The sequence below is a fragment of the Chelonia mydas genome, chromosome 4 (assembly GCF_015237465.2).
Source record: "Chelonia mydas isolate rCheMyd1 chromosome 4, rCheMyd1.pri.v2, whole genome shotgun sequence".
NCBI lineage: Eukaryota > Metazoa > Chordata > Testudines > Cheloniidae > Chelonia > Chelonia mydas.
Window position 1 is genome coordinate 130,562,219 of NC_057852.1, and position 17,159 is coordinate 130,579,377.

The following is a 17,159-nucleotide window of genomic DNA, read 5'->3' on the forward strand; positions in this document are numbered from 1 at the left end:
CACCCACGTTGGGCAACCTCTATGGTGCCACTACATCTCCCCACTTGCACAAATGGGCAGGGAATGGGTGTGAAGGTGTAGGGCAGTGTTTCCCAAACTTGGGACACTGCTTGTTCAGGGAAAGCCCCTCACGGGGCGGGCCAGTTTGTTTGCCTTCTACGTCCGCAGGTTCAGCAGATCGCGGCTCCCCCTGGCCGTGGTTCGCTGTGCCCGGCCAATGGGGGCTGTTGGAAGTGGCGCGGGCTGAGGGACGTACGGGCTGCTGCTTCCCGCAGCCCCCAGGGGCTTTCCCTGAACAAACGGCGTCCCAAGTTTGGGACACACTGGCCGACAGGAACACCTGCATTGTGCACAGAGACCCACAGCAGGTGCAGCAGAGTTTTCCATCACCAAGTTTTCCAGTAGTGGTCTCACATTCCTCCTTCCCCACAGTCCCGACCTCCATTTTATACTGCAGGAAGGAGAGAGCTTAAATGAGAAGCATCTGGAGAGTGGGAGTTCCAGCAGAGCAGTTCTCTCCCTGCACAAAGAGCAGAAGCTTCCCCTGAAAATTGAAGGGCTACTGGTGCCTGGGAAGGAGAAGTGGGGCAGTGCTAGCTAGGGTGACCAGATAGCAAGTGTGAAAAATCAAGACAGAGGGTCGGGGGTATAGGCACCTAGATAAGACAAAGCCACAAATATCAGGACTGTCCTTATAAAATTGGGGCATCTGGTCACCCTAGCGCTGGCTGAAACATGCCAGGGTATGAGCAGCTTTGAAACCAATGGAGCCTGCCCAGTGAGGGGGCGGAGGGTGCTGGAAGCAGCTGGGAGTGAGTAGCTAGATGTGCAGCGTGCAGCGGTTGAGCCATGCTGAGGGTAGTATGATCCAGACTAGAGCGTCAGGGACTGGAATCTGTTGAAGGAAGATGGCATGGGGGAGGGGCTCTGCTGTACCCAGGGGAAGACGAGATAAAATTGGGGGAAACTACTAGCTGGGGGACAGAGGGTCACAGGGTGAGAGAGGGAAAGTGTATGACCCCAGCAGTTAAAAGAGGGGAAACAGAGCCTCTGTCAGGAAGTAGAGTGGGAGTCCACTTGTGTGGAAGCCCTGGATGAATGGATGGATGGATGTTTCAGGTTGAATTCCATGATGTTTTTTGCGAAGAGTTTAAAACCAGGCCCAGAACCATGTGATTAGCTTACAACAATTACTTTTTTTTAATCTCGTGGCTTTTTAGGGTTTGTCTCATGAGGTCTAAAGCCAGGGAGATGTGGGGAGAACACAAAAACAGCAAGACAGTGGAGACGTATTGGAGGGTCAAGCTACGCCATTTTTATCATCACCATAGCACCTTTTGACCCTCATAGTCTCTGTGTGATGTTCGGTCTGATGGCTGGTTTGGCAAAAAGAACTGATTGAAAAACCATTCAGGGGATTGTTAAGAGTGGATAAAGGCCTGGAGAGTATGCCATGCAAGGTACAATCCTGAAATGGCAAGGGGAAAGGCTACATGTCTTAATAGGTCATTATTCTGCGATCACATGCCTCATGCGTGCACAGTGCACTGCACTGTTGATGCATGTGACAAGTTTGCTGTGTGAGAGTTCAAAGTTAGGCTTCTGAGAGATATAGGCAGAACTCCCCTGTGTGCCAAGATGAAAGCATACCTGTTAGACATTTCTTTTGACCCATTTATCTTCAAGTGTTCACATATCTGTGTTCTTGTTAGTTCCTCATCGATTAATGGACTGACAAGCAGAGAGCTTAGCTCAATATTGGATACATTTCAATGACAACCACCGACAGTTCCCGTTCTAACACACATTTGCAGACTTTTAGGTTGAACGGCAGACTGTGTTGTTGTCTTAATGCTCGTATGTAGCTCCCATTAACACCACTGGGAGTTGTAACTCTGCCATGAGGAAAGAACACACCACAGTCTGTTCAATAGTATTTTAAAAGGCTTATCTTTGATTAGGTCTTAAATATTTTTTTTAATTGTATTTCCTGTAGAAGTATAATAATTCAATTAATCTAGCACTAGCAGCCTTCCCAATTCCAATACAAATCTGAACATGAGGGATAAAGTGTTTCTACAATGAATTCTCATGAAAGCCAAATATTCACCCCAGTCAGCACTCAACTTTATGCATTTCTGACTTGAAATACTCCCCAAACGTTAGTGTGTAATTAAAGCAGGCCCTTGATCTTGCAAATAACTCCAGCATTACATAACTTTTCTGTGCTATATATTCTCTGGGAATCTAGCATACCAGTCAGTTCAATTTCAATATGTTTCCTGTGCTATACCTGTCCTACGGCTGTAGAGGCAGATCTGTTGTAACATGGAACAAAGAAAAGGAAAGTGTGGGCCCCTTACTAAATGAGGGAGGCAACCTAGTGACAGAGGATGTGGAAAAAAGCTAATGTACTCAATGCTTTTTTTGCCTCTGTCTTCACGAACAAGGTCAGCTCCCAGACTACTGCACTGGGCAGCACAGCATAGGGAGGAGGTGGCCAGCCCTCTGTGAAGGAAGAACTGGTTCGGGACTATTTAGAAAAGCTGGACATACACAAGTCCATGGGGCCGGATGCGTTGTATCCGAGAGTGCTAAAGGAGTTGGCGGATGTGATTGCAGAGCCATTGGCCATTATCTTTGAAAACTCATGGCGATTGGGGGAAGTCCCAGAAGAATGGAAAAAGGCTAATGTAGTGCCCATCTTTAAAAAAGGGAAGAAGGAGGATCCTGGGAACTACAGGCCAGTCAGCCTCACCTCAGTCACCGGAAAAATCATGGAGCATGTCCTCAAGGAATCAATTCTGAAGCACTTAGAGGAGAGGAAAGTGATCAGGAACAGTCAGCATGGATTCACCAAGGGCAAGTCATGCCTGACTAATCTAATTGCCTTCTATGATGAGATAACTGGTTATGTGGATGAAGGGAAAGCAGTGGACTTGTTATTCCTCGACTTTAGCAAAGCTTTTGACACGGTCTCCCACAGTATTCTTGTCAGCAAGTTAAAGAAGTATGGGCTGGATGGATGCACTACAAGGCGGGTAGAAAGTTGGCTAGATTGTCGGGCTCAACGGGTAGTGATCAATGGCTCCATGTCTAGCTGGCAGCCAATATCTAGCGGAGTGCCCCAAGGGTCGGTCCTGTTGCCGGTTTTGTTCAATATCTTCATTAATGCTCTGGAGGATGGTGTGGATTGCACCCTCAGCAAGTTTGCAGATGACACTAAACTGGGAGGAGTGGTAGATACGCTGGAGGGTAGGGATAGGATGCAGAGGGACCTAGACAAATTGGAGGATTGGGCCAAAAGAAATCTGATGAGGTTCAACAAGGACAAGTGCAGAGTCCTGCACTTAGGACGGAAGAATCCAATGCACCGCTACAGATTAGGGACCGAATGGCTAGGCAGCAGTTCTGCAGAGAAGGACCTAGGGGTGACAGTGGACGAGAAGCTGGATATGAGTCGACAGTGTGCCCTTGTTGCCAAGAAGGCCAATGGCATTTTGGGATGTATAAGTAGGGGCATTGCCAGCAGATCAAGGGATGTGATCGTTCCCCTCTATTCGACATTGATGAGGCCTCATCTGGAGTACTGTGTCCAGTTTTGGGCCCCACACTACAAGAAGGATGTGGAAAAATTGGAGAGAGTCCAGCGAAGGGCAACAGAAATGATTAGGGGACTGGAACACATGAGTTATGAGGAGAGGCTGAGGGAACTGGGATTGTTTAGTCTACGGAAGAGAAGAATGAGGGGGGATTTGATAGCTGCTTTTAACTAACTGAATGGTGGATCCAAAGAGGATGGATCTAGACTATTCTCAGTGATAGCAGATGACAGAACAAGGAGTAATGGTCTCAAGTTGCAGTGGGGGATGTTTAGGTTGGATATTAGGAAAAACTTTTTCCCTAGGAGGGTGGTGAAACACTGGAATGTGTTACCTAAGGAGGTGGTGGAATCTCCTTCCTTAGAAGTTTTTAAGGTCAGGCTTGACAAAGCCCTGGCTGGGATGATTTAGTTGGGATTGGTCCTGCTCTGGGCAGGGGGTTGGACTAGATGGCCTCCAGAGGTCCCTTCCAATCTGTTATTTCATGATTCCATGATTCTATGTTGCATGCCTAATAATCTTAATAATAATAATTTCTAGACTTTTAAAATACAAATCCTTTAAATTAATCTGTTTTAAGGATTTGTCATGTTGAAATGAAGCAGTGACTGTTAAATCCATTTTTAATTAGAGGTTCCACCATTCTTCGTAGAAAATACATAAAGTTGTTACCTTAAATCATAGTGCAATGTCACAAATGCTAAACCTGAAAAGAAATTTTCATTAACGCCCTTGTCAAACTAAATTATATTTTACAAATTCATATTACTAGGTCTATGGATTAGATTGTGCAAACTTTACTCAGCATAGGGACTACTCATGTGACGAAGTGCTCATCATTTATTGTTGTTCATTATTTGTATCACAGTAGCACACAGAGGCTCCAGCTACAATGTGCTGTGACATCATGCAATACCCATACAATTGTGATTTTAGTATTCAATTTATTCATGCTCATTTTAACGTTCATGGTCCCAGATTAGGTTAAACTGATTTTAAAATCCCCGCTCCCCCCTTACATGATGTGCTAGAGGGCAGAGTTAAGGTTGTTTGAGTGCATTTCCTTCCATACCCTAAAATATTTGAATTTCTTTTAAGTTTAACCTTAACTTTGAACCTCCTGGGTTTCTAAACATTTCACTTTGAGATCATTATAATTTCCCTGTAATGCATTTACCCTAAATTACTCATGCATTCTCAGCCTTCATTTTATTGTATTATAGTTTGCCTAGGAATTTCCTCAGTGTTTTTTAAATTAAAAATTGCATACATGAACAAGAAACCCAGAGAGAATGCTACCATGTAATATTTCTAATAACCCAAAGATATGAAGTAGCAGTCTTAAATCATTTTCTAAAAAAATCTTTATGGTCAGATTGACTGCATAATTGCTCTCTTCGAAATAGCACCACTATGCATTCTTTGCAATGAGAATGAAGCCAAGGAATATGGTGGACCATTTGTCAGGAGGTAGAGAGATACACTCAGTCCCACCGAGAATAATGGGAGATGGATGCCCTTGTCAAAAATGGCCACCTGAGGGCAGCGTGTGACTTCAATCCCATTGAAGTGTGATAGCAGTCATATTAAAAGAGGACAGTTCTCCATGGAATTCTCTCTTGAACTTTATTCTTCAGTTTCTGCTGGTTTTTTGTTTTGTTTTTAAAGTTTCTGAAGAATAATGTTAGGTGAAATGGCTTAGTCCTAAAATACATTCTTCAAATGTAACCTATTCACAAGTTTCAGTGAGTTTAAAGTTTGAATGCATAACACAGTACAGACACTGAGAGAGCAGGAAGGAATGTAGGACTAAAAACTGAATTTCCACGAAGAGCTGGTTGAAAAAGAAAAAAAAAATGATTTTCCCCTCCCCCCCAAATTTTTCTCTTTTTCCTCAAATTTTGAAATTCAAAGTTTGAAATGTTGACAAAATCATGATATAATCTCCCCACAGGATAGCTGGAAAAGTGGTATTCTCCATTTCTATCTCAGACTACCCATCTAACTGAGGTTTAATTCTCTATTAAGGAAGACTACTGGTTCTATGCAAGCAAAGGGTATGATCTGGCAAGGTGCTGAGTGCTTCCTGCAACATAATGGAAGCTGAGGGCACTCAGCACTGTGAAGAAATAGACCTAAAGTCTTTAGCCTCCTTTATCCCAAAGGGAAAAGCTGAATAAAATACAGAAGTACTTCCTGAGGGCAAGCTTGCTGTTCATCGTGTACCCAATAAATTAAAGGCAGGGAGTTTGGCATCTTTTCAATGCAAGGTGGTGATGGAAATGGCAGGAGTGAGTTCCCATTAACATGTAAACCTCTGGTAATAATGGTCCATAGACTCTTGCATAGTTTTTTTCTCAGCTATGGCTCTTCAAGTGGTTTACAAAGGAAGGTCATAAAGTTGTGCAGAGGATGGAAGTGCCATTTGGCAAAGGGTTTTGAGATTTAGAAATGTGGAGGGAAACAATAAATTTCTAATCACCTAAAGAAAAGAAATCTGTAATACCAAATGTTCATGTTGGCTTCGAAAAAGTCATTTCCAAACAAAAACTTTATTCCAAAAAGGCAACAGGACATTTCGACATTGTGGGAATATTTTTTTCAGACTAAAATTAGATCAACATCAACCCAATTTTCTGAAGCATTTCATTTGCAGGGGAACCACGTTCCAATGAATTATGGTCCCATCAAAATTTTTTCAACCAGCTTCATATCACAGAAGGGGAAACTGAAGTGGAGAGGAAATGACTAGCCCACAATCAATGGAAGAGCTGGGAATAGAATCCGAGTCTTATTCGTCTGGTGTCCTGTCTACTCAACCACACTCCTTTGCCACTGACAAGAGCTCACTGTGTCTCTAGTTATTGTTCAGCTGAATATATTATCTAACCTTCATTTTTCCAGTCATTTTTTGCATGCTCTTCAGAGTGCTGTAGCAGTTTAGTGATATATATCACTCTTGCCCTTTCATTATCTTTTGGAATCAGATTTATGGTGCACTAACCTACATGACACTAGTAACTAGCCTTTGATGCAGTGTGCTATTTTTATAACTCCATGCTCAATTTGGTGTGTATTTCTATAGCATGAAAGTAGTACTGAACCAGTTGATCTACATTTTCACCAGTTCATTGAGACATTCCTTGAGGATTAATATTTGGCCTTTTTCATTATGCCAGCTGCGTATGCCCTTTTAAAAAAGCTGATTTCTAAATTTGTTTTTATGATTAAGCAATGCAGTGGTGTTCTCATTTAATGCTCCTATGATAAAGTCACTCCATGTCTCTAAGGAGCCCTTAAGTTTTGAAACCTATCTTTGGTTAACTATAAATCTCCAGAATCTTTATGGCAATAAAAGAAAAAAATCCCCAAATGGTAAAATAATAATAACTGCACCTAATAACTTCAGCAATGTTGACCTTTTATGCTAAGTATAGGTTTAAAAAAGATATGAAAACATCAGTCTTGCTTGAACATCTAACTTTCTTGCCCATGCCCATGCCCCTGCCCCTGTCCCCTCCAACTTTAACCTCAGCAATTTGATTTAGACTTGAGCCTGTCTTCAACAATAGCCTGAGGAACCACCAAAAACTGGTTGCCTAATAGAGGATCCTATTTTACTAAATGTCAACCGAAATGAAACTGGACTAGTGGGTATTTTAAAGAGGTTGCTTAAGAACTGACCTGCCTTTTGGAGATGATTCATCAATTCCACGCCAGAAGGAAGCACTGTGATCATCTAGTCTGAGCTCCTGTATTACACAGGCCATAGAACTCCCCCAAAATAATTCCTACAGTAGATCTTTCAGAATAACGTCCAATCTGGATTTTACAAATATTAGTGATGGAGACTCCACCAGGACTCGGGGTAAATTGTTCCAGTGGTTAATTACTCTCACTGTTCAAAATGTACACCTAATTTCCATTCTGCATTTGCCTAGCTTCAACTTCCAGCCATTGGATCATGTTAGACCTTTTTCTGCTAGACTGAAGAGCCTGTTGTTAAATATTTGTTCCCCATGTAGATACTTATACACTGAATCAAGTCACCCCTTAACCTTCTCATTGGTAACCTAAATAGAGTGAGATCCTTGAGTCTGTTACTATAAGGCAAGATTCCTAATATTTAATCATTCTCTTGGCTCTTCTCTGAATCCTTTTCAATTTTCAGCATCTTTCTCGAACTGGACACAATATTCCAGCAGCAGTCTCACTAGCACCAAATATGGAGGTAAAATAATCTCTCCACTCCTAGTTGAAGTTCCCCTGTTTATGCATCCAAAGATTGCATTAGCCGTTCTGGACACAGTGTCGCACTAGGAGTCATGTTCAGCTGAATATCCACCACGACCCCCAAATCTTTTTCAGAGTCACTGCTTCCTAGGATGGAGTCCACCATCCTGTGAGTATGGCCTACATTCTTTGTTCCTAGGTGTATATATTTACAGTTAGCCATATTAAAAAGCATATTGTTTTCTTGCACCCATCCAACCAAGCAATTCAGATTACCCTGTATTAATGAAGTACCCTCTGAATGATTTACTACTCCCCCAGTTTTTGTGTCATCTGCAAACGTTATCAGTGATGATTTTATGTTTTATTCCAGGTCATTGATAAAGATGTGAAATAGCATAGGTCCAAGAACCAATCCCTTGAAGACTCCAAGAGAAACACACCCACTTTACAAGGATTCTAAATTTACAGATACATTTTGAGACCTATCAATTAGCCTGTTTTTAATCCATTTAATGTGTATCATGTTAATTTTATATTGTTCCAGTTTTGTAATCAAAATGTCACGTGGTACCATGTCAAACATCTTCCAGAAATCTAAACATATCATGTTAACACTATTGATTTTATCAACCAAAATTGTAATCTCATAAAAAAAACCCTATCAGGTTAGCTTGACAAGAACTATTTTCCATAAACCTATGTTGATTGGAATTAATTATATTACCCTTCTTTAATTCGTTCTTAATTGAGTTCCAGATCAGCTGCTCCTTTATCTTGCCGCAGATCGATGTCAAACTGAAAGGCCTACAATTACCCTGGTCATTCCATTTATTCTTTTAAAATATTGGCACAACATTAGCTTACTGCCAGTCTTTTGGAACTTCCTCAGTGTTCCACAACTTATTGAAAATCATCATTAACAGCCCAGGAAGCTCCTCAGCCTGCTCTTTTAAAACTCTTGGATGTAAATTATCTGGACCAGCTAATTTAAAAATATCTGACTTTCATAGCTGCTGTTTAATATCCTCTTGAGATACTAGTAAAATGGAAATACAGCTATCATAATGATATGATGAGACTACATTATCTTTTTGTCCCCAATACAGAACAGAAATATTTATTGAATACTATTGGCTTTTCTTCATTATTATTGGTCATTTTACTATGTCCATAAAGTAATGGGCCAATACCTTTGTCAGTTTTTTTTGGTCCTAATATACTTTTAAAAACTCCTTGTTATTGTCCTTAACTTTGCTGGCCATAGATTTCTCCTTGTTGGCCATAGATTTCCTTTGCTTCCCTTATCAATCTGCTACAATTCCTAGCTTTTGATTCATGTTCATTAGCATCAACTTCCCCTTTCTTCCATTTGTTATATATTTGAATTTTTATAGCTGCTATCACTTCCCCCTCTAAACCTGGTCAGTTTTTTTTTTAACAAATATGGCCTTGTTTGTAGATTGTGGGATTACACATCAAGTAAAGTGTTCCTTTAAAAAATCCCAATTATTTTTCATATTTGTCTGATTAAATTCTTCCTTCCAGATGATTTGGCACATAATTGTTTTCAGCTTTGTGAAATTGGCCCCTGTTAAATCACCAAGTATATATATATTGCTGGTCTGGACTTTATTCTGCATGCACATTATAAATGTGATCCAGTCGTGATCACTCATACCAAAGTTACCATTAATGTATAGTTCTGTGATCACTTCCTCATTATTTGTCAGGATAAGGTCTAGTAAAGAATCCCCCTGTGTTGGCTGCAACACTTTTGGGGTTAGGAAATTTTCATTTATAATGTTTAGAAATTTGAAGGCTGATTTAATACTGGAGGATGAGAGTTGCAGCACATGTCACTCAGATTGAAGTCCCCCATAATCACACACCCTTTTTCTCCTATGTGTTATAGATAGGTGCATGAGGAGCAGGGTATCCTATTCCCTACTGTAATTTGGTGGTCTGTAGCCAACAGCAGCTAATACCCCATCATGTTCGTTAGCTGTTAGGACAATAATCCGTAAGCATTCAAGATCATTTTCCTCTGATTTTTTCAGTGACTCAGAAATAGGTAATACCATTTGGACATGAAGTGCCACTCTCCCTACCCTTTTGTGTGCTTGATCTTTCTTAAATGGGTTATAACTATTGCTATTAACATTCCAATTGTGTGAATCATTCCACCAGGTTTCAGTAATACCAACCAGATGGAATCTATGCTCATAAATGAGTAATTCCAACTCCTGTTTGTTACATGGGCTCCTAGCATAAGTGGATAGGCAATTAAAGAATTTATTCTCTCATGTCCTTTGGTTCTTTGATTAATTTTGTTCTTAAAGTCTTGATTTTATGCTAATTGAGTGCTCATATCTTCCCTTTTTTCACACTCCCCTTTTGTTATTAGTTTAATATCCTCCTGACTATTCTAGCCAGCCTGTCTCCGAAGAGATTTGTTAACCTTCTGTTGAAGTGGAGGCAATCCAATCTATGCAGCCCCTTCTCCCCCATAGACCAATGTCCTACAAAACATAGAATCCTACACCCTACGCCACTTATCTAGCCATGGTTCGCTTCTGGAATCTTCTACCTTCTGTCTTCCTTCACTCATGGGACAGGAAAGATCTCAGAGAAAATCGTTTGGACATTCTTCTTCAGCACACGTTGGAGTTTCCTGAAGTAATGTATTATCTGTGAGATATCCTTGATGTAGTATCATTAGTGCGGATATGAACCATCACCAAAGGATCTGTTTGCCCATCAGTTTCAGAAACCTATTCAATCTTAGTGTGACAGCTCATGTCTTGGCTCCAGAAAAACTGGAGCCACCTGTCCACCTGTCCCTTCTAGACGTTCCTTCGATTCTTGTGAATACTGAATCCCCAACAAGGATTGCCTGTCTTCCTTGGATGGCTGAAGACCTCTTTGCAGGCAAGCTTGCTTTTCTTATATGTTGTGCTGAGCTGCCATACACAAGTGTGTCCTGGATCAACTCGACTTTGAGAGATGACCTCCACAGTTCCCACTTTGAGGGCCTGTTATTGATTGCAAATGTCTAGCTGTGTGGAATTTCCTCTTCTCTTTGGTGGCCACAGTCTGCCCATCCTTGTCTGTCTTCAGACAAACAAGAATGCTGATGTGATCTCTTGCCTCTGGTGGTTATGAAATTCCAGATCTGTTCTCTGACTTCCTGTATCTCCGAATCACTGGTGGCCAGCTCTTTTTTTCCTTGAACCTGGTATACTGATATTTCCTAAACCTGGCTGTCTAGGAACTCCTCAACTTCTCTGATTCTCCGTACCATCTCTGCTTGCCCCTCCAATCCTAGAATCGTTTCCTCCAGCACAGCCACCGCCTTGAACGTCATGCACAGGAAGTCCCTTCTTGCTTCAGGCAGGAAAGAAAACCTGGCACAACCATTAGCAATCACCACCACTGTTCCATCATGAGCCACTGTGAAATAACAAGTAGAGCTGAACTTGGTAGGAAAGCCTTACACAGTCCTGCTCCAAATGCCTTCAAAATCTCCTCCTATTTACCTGTCTGTTTGCAACTCTCAAGTTTGCAGACAGACCTGTTCCAGTTGATTATTCAGGGGTCCATAACCCCGTTATTCAGCCTGTTCCAAGAAAACAGTCAAACCAACAAACTGCAGACCAACCAAACACACCACTCACCAAGTCCTGCTACCTCCCAATAGAGTTTTCCAAAACTCTCTGGTTAGCTGTCTCTGTTCACAGCACTTGGTGCACATCTGCTTGCAGCTAAATGTAAAACATTAGAGGTCAAATTCTATCATCTCTACTTACACTTAGCAGTTGTGTAAACTACATGTTGTCCCATCAGTTTGACTAGCAATCATCCTTGAACAGGAACATTAATTTATGTTATATGGGGAAACAATATTTATGGCCTCAAACTGATTTTGGGAAACTTACCCAATCCCAAAAAGTAATTTGACAATTTCAGAAAACCCCAGTCTCCAATGGGAATTACTATGGAGGAGGTGGGACCCTGGGAGCGGGCATGCATTAAAAAGGAAGAGGGAAAGGGAGAGAGTCTAACTAAAGGAAGATGGGGTGGCAAAGAGAGAGGAGAGGAGGGTGGGTGATTGAAAAACCCTTTGCACCATTCTTTAAGTGGCTTTGGAATACCATACACCAGAAGGGACATGGCAACCTTAATTGTTTCCTCTTGAGGATCATTGGTTAAGATGATATAAATACTGGGTGAAGCTAATATTTCATATATACACACACAGAGGAATCCATGTAAACATATATTTGGGTAGCACCTGATCCTGCAAGGTGCTGCATGCCTCCTGCAAGATAACAGGAGTGTGCTCAGCATCTTGAAGAATAATAATAATAATAATAATAATACATAATTAATAGAATTATAACCCAATTAAACAAGCTGCTTTTAAATAATAATAATAAAAAGATAGGCTGATTCGTGAGGGGACACCAATTTTCTGTCTCATCCCCGTTGCTATAAATTACAGTCTCTGGCTCTTAGTAAGAACAAACTGTTTTGTTGCCAACACACTCCATTTGCAATTTACATCAATCACAAACATCTTCAATAGCTCTCAAACTACAAATAGTGTGGATGGGAAAACATCTGCAAATATTGCTACTCTGATTCAAAAAGTTCCTGAAAATATTTTCCCCTCTCGAGCTATTTGCATTATTTTAATATTGGAATAAAATAGCTTCAGCTGTCGGAAAATCTCTCATGAGTCGTCAGACCCTCATATTTGCTTCCCATCTGAAAGATGTTACATTGGCCATCTTTGATTCTTAACTAGGTGTCTCTCATTTGACATGTAGTTAAGAATCAAAGATGGCTAGTGCAACAACATCTTTCAGATGGGAAGTAAAACCAAGATTCTAACTACTCATGGTTATTAAAAATCCTGTGACAGTTTGTGCAATAATACAGCCACTTATCCAATACCTTTGCAAATTATACCACAAGGAATTACACTCTGCCTTTCCTTCCTACTTTCCCCTGTATGGTTGTCCATCGAATCTGATGATAACATCTGTGGCATCACTTGTGTTCTCATTTGGCTGTATATTCCAATCCATGAGGAGCAAGATTGTAAACAGATGTCACAAAGGAATGTTCAGGCTCCCACTGAAGACTTGGCATGCTGTTGGCCCTTTTTTCAATCAGTTTTTCACCTCTGTATTCAAAGGGTTTACAACCTTTATTAGTCGTTGCTCTCCATTCAGATCTGTTCTTGGCTATGTTTTCAAAGTTATCAATACTACTTGAGGTGAGATGCTACTTGAGGGTGTTTTTGAAACTTTTTCATTGACCATACCTCCTGCACTTTCATGATTTCAGCTTGCACTTTTTTCAGGAGTCCATTCCAAAAAAATATGACCTGTCCATCTAAGATGAGCTTTGGTGATCATTTTCTTGACGCTGGTTATTTTTGCTCTTTCAGGAATGTTAATGTTTGAGTCTTTGTCTTGCCAGTGAAACTTCAGAACAGAGTGGAGACAGCACATAAGAATTTTTTTTTCGGTTGCTTAACGTGTCTGCAGTAAACTGTGCATGTTTCACACACATATAAAAGGGATGATATCACTCCTGCATTGTATATCATCAGTTTTGTTGACTGATAGGATGATCACTGCATATCCAATGGGAAGCCTTTTGAAGGTGGGGCTTGCCTTTTGGTATTGTATTTGATATATCTTGATTCAGGGAACCATCACTTGAGATGGTACTGGCAATGTATGTAAGTAGTTGACACTATAGTTCTATACCATCAGTGGTAACATTTGTCTCAGTGGTAATGGTTGATGGAATCGGTTGGAAGAGGACTTCATTTTTTTCCATGCTGATTTTGAGTCCAAACTGTTACATTGCTCCTGAGAACCTGTCAAAGATAAGCTCACCTTCACTATAACTAAGTAGAGCAAAATCATCCACAAAAAAGGGCTTCACATGTGAGTTTCTCAAGAACTTGCGTCTGTGCAGTAAGGCGTTGGAGATTGAAAAGTGTTCCATTATTTCTGTCCTGATGTAGTTGGCCTTTTGAAGTGTGTCTGTTGCATAATTCAGAGCACCTGCAAAGAACAGATTAAAAAGGGGGTGGGGGAGCAATGCCAGCACACAGCCTTGTTTAAACTTCTTAGCAATAGAAAATGGTTTAGAAAGGCCACCATCTGAGACCACTTGACCAGTCACATCATCATGGAATTGGCTTGTGATGTTAACAAATTGGTGAAATAGACAACTTTTCTCGAAATTTCCAGAGGCCATTTCTGCTCACAGAGGAGAATGCTTTTTTTCGATTAATGAAGATAGCATAATGTTCCCCAGTAATTTCAAAAGAACTCATATTTTACATATCTATTGATGGCACACATTGATACTGTTTTATATTGTCACTCTGCGCTGTTGACCAGTTGCCCTGCTGCACACGAGAGGTGGCTGAATTTCACTTGTGGATCAGGGAATTCTAAAATATAGCTTATAAAATGCTTTAGAGTCCTTTAGTATAAAAGAGGCTGATTCAAATAGGTGTTTTGTTGTTTTAACAATCTCTCCAGCTCTAGATTTTTCATATAATCGAACCTAGCCAAAGCAGTCAATTGCCTAAGACCTGTGTTTGGACGCGCCTGGGGCATGAATGAGAGCTAGCTCGCTAAAACTTGTCCACAGAAGAAAAAGAGGACGATGGTTGGTTGAAGCAACTAGGAGATAGTGGGGATAATATCACTGCCCAACATTTGTGTTTAATCTCTCACTGATTAGATTCCCAGTGGCTACTAGAAGAATAGAAAGTAATTATGGCTAGATAAACTTTTTTCCGTTTACGAATGGTCAGGAGGTCACTGGCCTATCTTTTAAATGCAGTCCTTGTAACTGCTTTCCATGCCTCTGTCATCTCCAATTTACACTACTGCAGCACACTCTACCTGTGGCTACATCTTAAACCCCTCTAGAGATTTAAGATGGGACAGAATTTGGCAGTTTACTTGTAGGGTGCAACTTTCTGGAAGCACACGACACCAGTGCTTTTTGGTTAGCAATGGCTGGCTATTAAGAATGGAGTAAAATGTAAGGAGTTGATTTTGACCTATAAAGCTCTAAATGGCCTGAGGCCTAAATATCTGAAAGATTACCTGTCCTTACACGCTCTCATGATTCTCACACATCCTTCAACACCAGTTGCAGGTTAAAGACTCACATGTGGCACCGATCATCATCCTGGACTGGTGTAACAGCTTTGAATAATGTCTTAACACAGCTGTGTATCACCATTTTTAATTTTCAAGGGATTCAGCACCTGTTGCACCCTCTATCTTTGCTTCCCAGAACTACAGTTGCAAGTAATGTTTTCTGGCTATAAACAATTTGGCCTTAGAAATATTTCCATCTGTTGTTTTTTTTCTGCCAAAGCAGGAATCTTGCAAAGGTCACAGCTGATGAATGTCGTGAATTTTGAGCCAATCTACACCCCAATGATTCTCATGAGATGTAAACTCATTAATAGCGACCATGTGTGTGCCCCTGGGGAGTTCATCACTGTCACCGTCTATCTTATTTACTACCACCTGCTCAAATGTCATGCTGATATAGTTATATAGTCATCCAGCCCCTACAACCAAGTGCAAATACAAAATACCCAGGCCTGTGAGATTCCAGCAGAGCTGAATGAATAATAAATGAATTATTTATTCATTGGATTTCACCACCTTTGCCTGTTCATGAACCCTTCATGCCCAGATTGAAAAATTCTCAAAGGTGTGAATCATCCAAAGTTATTAGCACACTCTGCTCAGCAATGGGCTAAACTTAAGCGTGAGGCAGCAGAGGTCATGTGTTTTTGCAGGCCCTGCTCTGTCAGCTTCACTTTCCAGAACGCACCTTTTCTCCCCAACCCTGTTTGCCACCCCACTCCCAACACACACAAAGATCATTGCAAGATCTGCATGGGGACACTTAGCCCTTCGTGGACACACAGTAACAGGCAGTAAAATCCCATCTTCCATCACGATTCTGAAACACTTCCTCCCTGCACCTCCAGTGACAAGTACTTCTTATTGGAGGCAGTGTGTGCTAGTGAATAGAGCACTGGACCAGGATTCAGGAGACTTGGTTCTATTTCCATCCCTGCCACTTGTCTGCTGGGTGACCTTGGGCAAGTCACTTCAAAGGGAGCAGGGAGGGCATTGTGGCTCCTGAGAAATCTCTTATCCCTTATTATGGGCTGTGGCCCAGGCCCACAATCCAGTCTTTTGCATTTTGGCATAATCTACAGAGCCAATGAGAGTTTCAGATTAATCAGGTTAACAAATAGTTCCCAAATGTACTGGGATTGTTTATTTGATCAACTAGAGATTGGCAGCTAAAAGAGAAAGGCCGTTCCATTGAAATTGCTAACTTTTTCTATCAGTACCATCTGGCATACTGACATTCCTGGAAAGGGTGGGAAGGTATGGATTTTCTAACATTTCTACCTACCTTAAAGATCCGCCATTGTTGTGAGGAAGTGAGCAAAACTGTTCTTGCCATGTAATTCAGCCACTTCTTCCTCCACTATGTCCATATCTAGTCCTGCCCTTTACATCCAACATGCAGGACATCACTCAGCAGTACTCAATATCATCAGTCCTTTAATACTTGCTCTATGAGAATAGCATCACTGATTTTAAACACAGTTTCTTTCACTATGCCTGTAAGGTCAAGAGCAATTTCCCCTTAATTAGCCATGTCATTGCATCTAGAATCACCAGTCAGTTTAAATTATCATTAAAGATCAACATTATGAATGTTGCCTGTGTTTAATTGGTTGGCTGAATAATATCCTATTTCCTGGGTTCAGATGGGTTGGTAATATGTTAAGAAATAGACATAGATTCTTTATCCAAGCACTCTTTAAAAAAACACCCAATATCTGGAGAAAGAGTCATACTGGGCTAAGTTTACAAAGCTATTGGAGCTTCCTATATATATTCATATATTCGAGCAACTTCAGAGAAGTAATTATGCCTGCATTTTCATGTAATACCATGCATACAAGTTTGTTCAGTGAGTTTAATCACCATGTGTTTGTGCACATGTATATTATGTGGGTGCCTTTTAAGTGCTTATCTTAAAAGAAGCCTATTTGTGTTATTTTATGAAGGTGTAGTTTGTTGACAAGGTCCTTCCTTCTCCTTAACTTTGGGCGTCTGCAATACAAACACAGCCGAATCCACATTGTCTGTGTCAGGAATTCATTTCCCCTGCGTCAGAGGCTACTAACATAGCCTTGTCATTGCAATTCATTACACTTGATTTTGTGTATTGTTTTAT